The sequence below is a fragment of the Triticum urartu genome, chromosome 5 (genome assembly GCF_003073215.2).
Source record: "Triticum urartu cultivar G1812 chromosome 5, Tu2.1, whole genome shotgun sequence".
Lineage (NCBI taxonomy): Eukaryota > Viridiplantae > Streptophyta > Magnoliopsida > Poales > Poaceae > Triticum > Triticum urartu.
The window spans coordinates 73,707,693-73,717,833 of NC_053026.1; positions in this window are offsets into that span (position 1 = coordinate 73,707,693).

A 10,141-nucleotide genomic window follows, 5' to 3' on the forward strand; every position below is an offset into this window, starting at 1 on the left:
GGGCATTGATATGTCTCCGTCGTATCTACTTTTGCAAACACTTTTGCCCTTGTTTTGGACTCTAACTTGTATGATTTGAATGGAACTAACCCGGACTGACGTTGTTTTCAGAAGAATTGCCATGATGTTGTTTTATGTGCAGAAAATAAAAGTTCTCGGAATGACCTGAAACTCCACGGAATATCTTACAATAAATAATAAAAAATCCTCGCCAAAGATGAAGACCAGGGGGCCCACACCCTTGCCACGAGGGTGGGGGCGCCCCGCCCCCCCTAGGGCGCGCCCCCCCTACCTCGTGGGCCCCCTGGAGACCTCCCGACTCCAACTCCAACTCTATATAACTGCTTTCGGGGAGAGAAAAATAAGGGAGAAGAAATCATCGCATTTTACGATACGGATCCGCCGCCAAGCCCTAAAACCTCTCGGGAGGGCTGATTTGGAGTCCGTTCGGGGCTCCGGAGAGGGGGATTCGTCGTCGTCGCCATCATCAACCATCCTCCATCACCAATTTCATGATGCTCACCGCCGTGCGTGAGTAATTCCATCATAGGCTTGCTGGACAATGATGGGTTGGATGAGATTTATCATGTAATCAAGTTAGTTTTTGGTAGGGTTTGATCCCTAGTATCCACTATGTTCTGAGATTGATGTTGCTATGACTTTGCTATGCTTAATGCTTGTCACTAGGGCCCGAGTGCCATGATTTCAGATCTGAACCTAGTATGTTTTCATCAATATATGAGAGTTCTTGATACTATCTTGCAAGTCTATAGTCACCTATTATGTGTTATGATCCATTAACCCTGAAGTGACAATAATCGAGATACTTACCGGTGATGACCGTAGTTTGAGGAGTTCACGTGTTCACAATGTGCTAATGCGTTGTTCCGGTTCTCTATTAAAAGGAGGCCTTAATATCCCTTAGTTTCCATTAGGACCCCGCTGCCACGGGAGGGTAGGACAGAAGATGTCATGCAAGTTCTTTTCCATAAGCATGTATGACTATATTCGGAATACATGCCTACATTACATTGACGAATTGGAGGTAGTTCTGTGTCACCCTATGTTATGATTGTTACATGATGAACCGCATCCGGCATGATTATCCATCATTGATCCGATGCCTACGAGCTTTCCATATACTGGTTTACGCTTATTTACTTTCCCGTTGCTATTGTTACAATCACTACAAAATACGAACAACATTACTTTGCTTTCATTACTCTTATGTTACCGTTACCATCACTATCATATTACTTGCTACTAAACACTTTGCTGCAGATACTAAGTTTCCAAGTGTGGTAGAATTGACAACTCAGCTGCTAATACTTGAGAATATTCTTTGGCTCCCCTTGTGTCGAATCAATAAATTTGGGTTGAATATTCTACCGTCGGAAGCTGTTGCAATCCCCTATACTTGTGGGTTATCAAGACTAATTTCTGGCGCCGTTGCCGGGGAGCATAGCTCTATTCTTTGAGTCACTTGAGATTTATATCTGCTGGACACTATGAAGAATTTGAAAGACACTAAGACAACAATTTATCCCTCAACTACGAGGGTAGGTAAGGAACTGCCATCTAGCTCTGCACTTGATTCACCTTCTGTTATGAGTAAGCTTGCGACACCTAAACCTGCTTCTACTATTCGTTCTGATATGTCGCATGTTATTGATGATGCTACTTCTGCTATACATGATACTTATGATGAAACTACCTCTATGCCTGATACTACTATGGCACTTAGTGATTTTCTCAAGGAATGACTTGCTAGGGCTAGAGAGATTGGAAATATTGAATCTGATTATGAAGATGAATGTGATGATGAAGAATCACATGTTATTCCTGAGGGTTATTTATTTGATCAATAAGCTTCTTTAGCTATTTTAGCTTGCAAAGATAGATATGAACTCAAAAGTTTATTAGCTAAATGGAACAAGCAATCTCTAAATGATAGGATGAGACCTGATCCTGCTTTTGCTACTTCACCTATCTGTGTTACTAATAAGGATTATGAATTCTCTGTTGATCCTGACATAACTACTTTGGTTGAATCTGATCCTTTTCATGGCTATGAATCTGAAACTGTTGTGGCACATCTTACTAAATTAAATGATATAACTACCCTGTTCACTAATGATGAGAGATCGCTACTTTTATATCCTTAAAATATTTCCGTTCTCATTAAAGGGTGATGCTAAGATATGGTTTAATTCTCTTGATCCTGGTTGTGTGCATAATCCCCAGGATATTATTTACTACTTATCTGCTAAATATTTCCCTGCTCATAAGAAACAAGCTGCTTTAAAGGAAATATACAACTTTGTGAAAATTAAAGAAGAGAGTCTCCCACAAGCTTGGGGGAGGCTTCTCAAGTTATTTAATGCTTTGCCTGATCATCCTCTTAAGAAAAATGAAATACTTGATATCTTTTACAATGGACTAACCGATGCTTCTATAGAGATTACATGGATAGTTGTGCTGATTCTCTTTTCAGGGAAAGAACACGGGATGAAGCTGAAATCTTATTGAATAATATGTTGACAAATGAAAATAATTGGGCACCTCCTGAGCCATCTCCTGCTCCAATTAATGATCCTATTCCTAAACCAACTCCGAAGAAGAGAGGTGTTCTATTTCTCAGTCCCGAAGATATGCAAGAGGCAAAGAAATCAATGAAAGAAAAAGGTATTAAAGCTGAAGATGTTAAGAATTTACCTCCTATTGAAGAAATACACGGTCTTAATTTACCGCCTGTCGAAGAAACATATGATCTTAATCCTTTATTTATTGAAGAACCTCCAGACCCCGGTAACCCGACACAGGTAGTAAAGGTAAATTCTCTCTATAGATATGATAAAGCTGAAATCCCCCCTGCTAAAATTTCTTGTCAATGCTTGGATGAGTTTGATAATTTTATGTTTAAGCAAGAAGACGTCAATGCTTATTTTGGTAGACAATTAAAAAAAGATGCTGATATGATTAAATACTTGGGTGATTATATGGCTAATATTAGAGGTGAACTTAAACTTGTTAGCAAACATGCTTCTATGGTTACCAATCAAGTAGAACAAGTACTTAAAGCTCAAAAGGAACTGCTCGATGAGATGAATAGTAAGAAAAATGATTATGCTGTTAAAGTGGCTACTAGAACTGGTAGAATGACTCAGGAACCTTTGTATCCTGAAGGCCACCCTAAGAGAATTGAGCAAGATTCTCAGAGAAATAAAATTGATGCACCTAGTTCTTCTAAAAAGAAGAAAAAGGAAAATGATAGAACTGTGCAAACTTCTAGTGAACCTATTGTTGAACCACCTGATAATCCAAATGATATCTCTATGTCTGATGTTGAAACACAATCTGGCAATGAACATGAACCTAATGAAAATGTTAATGATGATGTTCATAATGATGCTCAACCTAGTAATGATAATGATGTAGAAATTGAACCTGCTGTTGATCTTGATAACCCATAATCAAAGAATCAACATTATGATAAGAAAGACTTTGTTGCTAAGAAACATGGTAAAGAAAGAGAGACTTGGGTTCAGAAACCCATGCCTTTTCCTCCCAAACCATCCAAGAAAAAGGATGATGAGGATTTTGAGCGCTTTGCTGAAATGATTAGACCTATCTTTTCGCGTATGCGATTGACTGATATGCTCAAAATGAATCCTTACAAATAAAAGAAATATACCAGAAGCTGAAATTTCCACCATGCTTGCTAATTATACTTTTAAGGGTGGAATACCAAAGAAACTTGGAGATCGAGGAGTACCTACTATACCATGCTCCATTAAAAGAAACTATGTTAAAACTTCTTTATGTGATCTTGGAGCCGGTGTTAGTGTTATGCCTCTCTCTTTATATCGTAGACTTGACTTGAATAAGTTGACACCTACTAAAATATCTTTGCAAATGGCTGATAAATCAACTGCTATACCTGTCGATATTTGTGAGGACGTGCCTGTTGTAGTTGCAAACGTTACTATTTTAACGGACTTTGTTATTCTTGATATTCCCGAGGACGATAGTATGTCTATTATTCTTGGAAGACCTTTTCTTAATACTGCAGGGGTTGTTATTGATTGCAACAAAGGCAGTGTCACTTTTCGTGTTAATGGTAATGAGCATACGTTACACTTTCCGAGGAGACAACCTTGAGTTCATAGTATCAATTCTATCGGAAAAATTTCATCAATTATATTTGGAGGTTTTGAATTTCCTCTTCCTACTGTCAAGAAGAAATATGATATACTTATTATTGGGGATGTGCATATCCCCGTTGAGGTAACCTAGTGTTATTCGAAATTTCTCCGGTTTCATGTTAATCGGAATGAGTTTGTTAACAAGACTTGATCAACCTTGTTAGTGGATTCCTTTTGATGAGCATGAGATGGATGAAACTAGAAGCACAACCTTCTGTACCCCACTTTTACTTTCTACTAATTATATTTTTCTGTCTGTTATCTAATTATCCGTGCAATATAAAAATACCTCGAAAATAAAAGTTCTCCAAATGCCCTAAAAATTAAATATGATTTTTTCTAGAATATTTGAGGATTTATGGAACAGAGAACAGAAAAGGGAGGCCACTCGTCGCCACACTGCAGCTCAGGAGGCAATAGCCGTTGCATCACAGTACGACCCCAAAAACTATTATTATGGATATCAGCCAGGCCAGCCGTGGCCATAGACTAACTTAGGCCAAAAGCCTAAGCTTAGAGGAGTACGTATTTCTCACCGACATTACATTTATGTTCACACACACTCATTGCTAGATGTCGGTGCTCATACTTTTTCATTGTATCATCCATGCTAGTTTATTTCCTTTTATGCTTTCTTCTTGTGTATTTAATAAACCTGAAGAAAAAACCAAAAAAATTAGTTGTAGATTTTAATTAATTTACTTTCCATGCTTGTAGTAGTAATTAAAAAGAAAAAAATATTTCCTGTTCTTCTTTTGCTTGTTGGGAGCTTTCCCATGTAAATTGTTTATTTCTTTTCTTTTCGTTGGGGGTCAGTAGGAGAAGACCATGATTAAATTGTTGAAGTGGCTCTTATATGCTTTATTGTTGATTTAACCAAGAGCCCATATTGCTTTGTCTTTTCCTGTTTATTGAATGCCTGCAGATTCCAGCTTAGTCCAATGCACGTGCACTCTTATTATTATTCACATCGTTCGATCGTGCATGTGAAAGGCAATTATGATGATATATTATGATTGACTGAGATGAGAAAAGCTGGTATGAACTCGACCACTTTTGTTTTTGTAAATATGATGAGTTCATCGTTCTTGATTCAGCTTGTTATGAATAAACATGTTTGCAATGACAATTAGAGATCATAGTTGCTTGTGCCATGCTTGATTAGCTATGAGTTATAATGGTTTACCTTGCATGCCAACATGCTATTAAAATGGTTATGATGTGGTATGATAGGGTGGTATCCTCCTCTGAATGATTTAAGTGACTTGACTTGGCACATGTTCACGCATGTAGTTGAAACAAATCAACATAGCCTTCACGATATTTAAGTTCATGGTGGATTATATCCTACTCATGCTTGCATCCAATGTTTATTAATTTTAATGCATGTACATGGCTGTTGTCGCTCTCTAGTTGGTCGCTTCCCAGTCTTTTGCTAGCCTTCACCTGTACTAAGCGGGAATACTGCTTGTGCATCCAAACTCCTTAAACCCCAAAGTTATTCCACATGAGTCCACTATACCTTCCTATATGCGGTATCTACCTGCCGTTCCACAATACTAGAAAAGGGGCTATAGATGGGATTGATACTAATGGCACACCAGACAGGCAGTGCGCCATTAGTATATACTAATGGCGCACCACCTATTGATACGCCATTAGAGTTGAAACTACTAATGGCGCACCTGGCCCAGGGTGCGCCATTAGTATCAAATTTTTTTTAACTAGTGCGCCTGTCCAAACATACTAATGGCGCATCCAGTTACAGTGCGCCATTACTAGTTGTAACTAGTAATGGCGCACCAGCCGGAAAGTGCGCCACTAATGTTTTTTTTATTATATTTTTATTCCCTTTTTTGCAAAACTACTAATGGCGCACTCTCCCACCGTGCGCCATTACTAGTTTAAACTAGTAATGGCGCACTGTGGGACAGTGCGCCATTAGTATTTTTTTTTGCAAAACTACTAATGGCGCAGCACCAGGAGGTGCGCCATTAGTAACCTGGATTACTAATGGAGCATTTAGAGTTGGTGCGCCATTAGTAAGTGGGCAACAACAAGATATTTTGGACAGCCTCTCCTACCCACACTCACTTTCTCCCCACTTCATTCTCTCCACCTCCTCCTTGTCTCGGGTGCCTCCTCTTTTTCACCTCATTTCCATCATAGATTCATTCAATTTAAGTGGTTAAATTACCTTGTTTTGATAGGTAAGTAAGGGGGGAAGCTATATTTATGTTGTTCTCCCGACAACAATGTGCACATGCACTTTTTATGGCCTAGCTAGATCTATGTATGTTCGTGGTGTTGCATATGTTCGTGGTGTTGCATATGTTCGTGGTGTTGCATATGTGTTTGTGTTTGGAGGTATACTGGTATTTGAAATTCGATAGTTGCCAATATTTTGCCGGAATGTTGATTCATTTCCGTTTCGGTGAGAATTTTGGCATTAAGCATTCTTTTTGGTCCTATTTTTAGGGAAAGTCATGCCAAATTTTTTCTTGGTTCTAAAATATCGTTTTGCTCTACCCCGCAGGCGACCATGGTCCGCATGATGACCGAAGGCATCGTGAATAGGTTTTTGAGGTCCGCGAAGGCCGAGATGCTTCAAAAGAACGAGACGGAGATAAGATGTCCGTGTCGAAGATGCAAGCTGAAGAGCCTTATTGCGGACCCGGAATTCGGGCAGGTGCGGGACCACCTGCTCTTGTGTGGTTTCATGGATGGCTATCGGTGGCAAGGTGATGAAGATGACTACGAAGTCGTCCATGGGGGCCGGGCAAGAAATGAGGAAGGGCAGCAAGACAACCACCGCGGCTCGGGCGGGCGAGAAGACGAAGAATCCCCAGGAGATGATCACGACGGTGATGTTGTACACAGTCATCATGTAGAAGATGCAGGACATGATGATGAGGAAGATGCCGGAGCAGACGACGGGCATGATCATGAAGATGATGATGCCGGCGGAGCAGACGACGCTGGACCATCGATGGGCTGGGTGCAGGACCCTCATATTCAAGAGCTGCTTCTCAAGCAGACGGATAACGCAAGAGCTGCCGCCCGAGAGAAAGCCAAGATGGATCAACTTGAGTTAGACGCGGTTACTCCATTGTATGAAGGATGCAGGCCCGAGGATACCCGCCTGAAAGTAACACTCATGGCTCTGGAGATGAAGGTAAAACACAAAATGACCGACGCATGCTTCGACGAGAACATGTCATTCTGGCACGAACGTCTTCCCGAGGGGAACAAGTGCCCGACCAGTTTGGAGGAGGTGAAGAAAATCGTGTGTCCTCTGGATTTACCGCACGTGAAATATCATGTGTGCATGAACAATTGCATCATTTATCGGGATGAGCACGCGGAGTCTACCATATGTCCGGTGTGCGGCGTCACTCGATACAAGAAGAGGAAGAAAGCTCCTCGAAAAGTGGTGTGGTACTTTCCGATCACTCCTCGTCTGGAGCGGTATTTCGCGGACCCTAAGGTAGCAAAGCTCCTGCGTTGGCACGCGGATAGGGAGGAGAAGAAGCGAGAAGATGACGCAAATGATCCGGAGATAGATAAAAAAGACAAGATGCTGAGTCACCCTAAGGATGCGAGCCAGTGGAAAGCGTTGAACTTCGAAGACCTAGAATTTGGGAATGATCCAAGGAACATCGTGCTGGGCGCGAGCACCGATGGAGTCAATCCGTTTGGCAGCCAGAGAAGCAAACATAGCACCTGGCCTGTGTTTGTGTGGATGTACAACCTTCCCCCCTGGTTGTGCATGAAGAGGAAGTACATTCACATGAGTATGCTAATTGAAGGACCAAAACAACCAGGGAACGACATCAATCTGTATCTGGGGCTGCTGAAAGAGGAGCTTGACACGCTATGGAAAACGCCAGCCAATACGTGGGACGCCGCAGAGAAAGAATATTTCCCTATGAGAGCCGCGCTGCTCACGACGGTGCACGACTATCTCGGTTACGGATATGACTCGGGGCAGGTGGTCCACGAATTTTCTGGATGCGTCAGGTGCGTGGATGACACAACGTATCGCCAGCTAGATAGAGATCCCGGGTCTTCGAAAACCGTGTTCATGGGACATCGAAGGTGGCTTCGCGACGATGACCCGTGGAGAAAACGCAAGGATCTGTTTGATGGTGAAACCAAACCCCGAGGACGCCCGCGTACGAGGAGCGGCGAGGAAATAGACGAGCTGTTGAAAAATTGGAAAGACTGCCCACTGCCGGGATAGAAGCAAAAGGCGCCAGATCCGGGAAAGAAGCGAAAGGCGCCAGAGCCGCTGCTGAAGGTATGGAAAACGAGGTCTGTTTTCTGGGACTTGCCGTACTGGAAGATCCACCGTGTGCCTCACAGCCTTGATGTCATGCATATCACGAAGAACGTGTGCGAGAGTCTGCTTGGTACCCTGCTCAACATGCCAGAGAGGACCAAAGATGGGCCGAAAGCAAGGGCAGACTTCAAATCAATGGGCATCAGGCAGGAGCTTCATGCTATATATGATGATCATGATGATGATGATGATGAGGCGAAGCAGGACACGGAAAGTCATCACAAAGGAAAAAAGGCCAAGAAGACCGGAAATGACTACCCTCCCGCGTGCTTCACTCTAAGTCAGGAGGAGATCGAGCAGTTTTTCACCTGCCTCTTAGGAGTAAAACTTCCTTACGGTTACGCGGGGAAGATAAGCAGATATCTAGACCCAGCGAAGCTGAAGTTCAGCGGGATGAAGTCTCACGGCTGTCACGTGTTGATGACGCAGATACTTCCAGTTGCAATCCGTGGGATCATGGACGCGCACGTCCGTGAAACCCTATTTGGCCTATGCAACTTTTTCGACGTCATCTCTCGGAAGTCTGTTGGCGAGAGGCAACTCAGAAGGCTACAGGAAGAGATCGTGGTGATACTATGCGAGCTTGAGATGTACTTCCCGCCCACATTCTTCGACGTTATGGTGCATCTGCTGGTCCATATCGTGGACGATATCATCCAACTCGGGCCGACGTTCCTGCACAGCATGATGCCGTTCGAAAGGATGAATGGTGTCATCAAAGGATACGTTCGCAACATGTCACGTCCAGAGGGAAGCATAGCCAGGGGCTTTCTGACCGAAGAGTGCATCTCCTACTGCACGAATTATCTAGGCATCGAGAACCCCGTTGGTCTACCCGTTAACAGGCACCTCGGCAGGCTCGCTGGATGGGGTCACCGTGAGAGTCGTCGTGAAATGCATGTCTACTTTGAGGGTCGACTCGCCGACTTTGAAAGAGCAAATCTAGTCGCGCTACAACACATAGACGTGGTCGATCCTTGGTTGGTACAGCACAAAACCTTTATTAAGAAGACGTACAATGACCGAGGCCAATAGAGGACGGACGGAGATATACTCAAAGAGCACAACTCATGTTTCACGCGTTGGTTCAAGCATAAGCTTCTGTCGTACCCTTTACATGAGGATTCTTCTGCGGAAGAACAACTCATATTCGCCTTGTCACAGGGCACCGAGCACAACCTGATCACCTATGAGGCGTACGATATCAACGGCTACACATTCTACACCGAGGCCAAAGACATGAAGAGCAATGGTTATCAGAACTCCGGGGTAACGATGGAATCCTACACCGGTAACGACAAGGACAGATACTACGGAAGGATCGAGGAGATCTGGGAGCTGAGCTACGCTGGAGAGAAGGTCCCGATGTTCCGTGTCAGATGGGCCAAGAGCGTCCTAAAATAAGACCGGTATTTCAGCACCATGGTTATACCCGAAGCCAAATCCAAGACCGCGGGCGCAAATGTCACCGCGAAAAATGAGCCATGGGTACTGGCTTCCCAAGTGGACCAATGCTTCTTCATTACCGACCCGTCAAAGCCCAGTCGTGTTGTCGTGAGGAGAGGCGAAAGGAAGATCATCGGAATGGATGGAG